Consider the following 1576-nt stretch of genomic DNA (forward strand, 5'->3'; position numbering starts at 1 on the left):
TACTCTCTTTCACCTATTATTGCCGACAGTTTCCTGTCAATTCCGTCCAAATCCTACGTCCAACCATATACGCTGCCGGCGCCATTGCTCTCGCGGCTCCACTGTTGCACGCTTACACTAATATATATAGTAGTACAATATAAGCTGCCGGCGCCATTGCTCTCGCGGCTCCACTGTTGCACGCTTACACTAATATATATAGCAGGTAGGAAAGCGGGATCGCAAAATTTGCTCGACGCTCACTGGATTTCACACTTTCACAGCACGAATACACATCCAACAGCTGCCATCTTTGTTTATATGTCAAGAACAGTGTTCACTTGTTATAAAAACATACTGTCTCTGTTCGTAACCAAGCTGTGTCACGCGAAATCACATAAAGACTGACAAAATTTTTGCATTCGCGAACCTTGCCCCGTAATGTAAATGGCTGTCAGAATCAGGGCTATATAGACTGGGACTCGCTCCCACCTCGATTACCCATCGAGTGACTATAAGCTAAGCTGAGAAGTGGGAGCGAGTGCCAGTCTATAGACTATAGGCGGCGCGCAGGAGGTGCACTGCTTTCCAACTCCCATACGATCCTCGCCATTGGAACGTTGCAGCGTTGCAGCGCAAGAATGAGGTCACGAAGAGCGCCGGTAGGTGTTTCCTGATTCTGACAGCCATTTACATTACGGGGTAAGGTTCGCGAACGCGAGAATTTCGTCAGTCTTTGTGTGATTTTGCGTGACACAGCTCGGTTACAAACAGACAGTATGTTTTTATAACAAGTGAACACTGTTCTTGACATAGAAACAAAGATGGCAGCTGTTGGATGTGTATTCGTGCTGTGAAAGTGTGAAATCCAGCGAGCGTCGAGCGAATTTTTCGATCCCGCTTTCCTACCTGCTAGGTATATATATTATTATTAGTGTAAGCGTGCAACAGCGGAATTGACAGGAAACTGTCGGCAATAAAAGGTGAAAGAGAGTATAGAAACATTAAGAATTTTGTAGTAAATAGATTGCGTATTTAGTTAGAATTATATTTTATTGAAACGCTTCAAGTGCCTGCATGTGCCTGTGGCGCGTATGCCGTATGGCAATGCGCTGACATCCCAATGTCAATGACAAAGTGACGCAACAACAACAATCCGTGCAGTTTTATACATACTGGTTAAATATTATACGACACTACATTGCGATACTGGCTTGTAGTTTTATATAGTTGGCATTACCTACCTATCCCACAGTCCTGGACAACGGTTTACAACACAAATTGACGGAAGCAGTGGACATGTTTGTTATGCACGTACAGCTCCAAGCGATAAATCTATCATTATTTTTCACTTTTCTTCCGCTTGGCGGCAGCACTATTCAATTTGTTATTTGACCAGTGATTGTTTGTGCTGGGACACTTAGGCCTACTGTGGCACAGCAATTAATTCCTGACCCTAACCTGACCACTAACCCCGCGGACACTAACAATGCACTAACCGCCTGGCGCAAATATTCAACCAACAGAGCTTCAATAAATAATTATATTGAGTACTATAGTCTCTCTCTCTCTCTCTCTCTCTCTCTCTCTCTCTCTC

The 1576-nt window shown here is 44.2% G+C and overlaps 1 protein-coding gene across 2 annotated transcripts in view; it reads right to left on the bottom strand.

Moving 5' to 3' along the window:
* LOC106814349 (transmembrane protein 243-like) overlaps positions 1-1316 on the bottom strand; it is an 8963-nt gene extending 7647 nt beyond the window's left edge. Inside the window, exon 1 of one of the 2 annotated variants that reach the window (XM_014818654.1) lies at positions 1224-1316. The gene's annotated coding sequence lies outside the window, so the exon portion shown is untranslated. Of the gene's footprint in view, positions 1-1219 lie in introns of both variants that reach the window. The other variant, XM_014818655.1, reaches the window with a different exon arrangement.
* Positions 1317-1576: the final 260 nt, after the last annotated feature.

This window comes from Priapulus caudatus, unplaced genomic scaffold (genome assembly GCF_000485595.1).
Source record: "Priapulus caudatus unplaced genomic scaffold, Priapulus_caudatus-5.0.1 Scaffold910, whole genome shotgun sequence".
Lineage (NCBI taxonomy): Eukaryota > Metazoa > Priapulida > Priapulimorpha > Priapulimorphida > Priapulidae > Priapulus > Priapulus caudatus.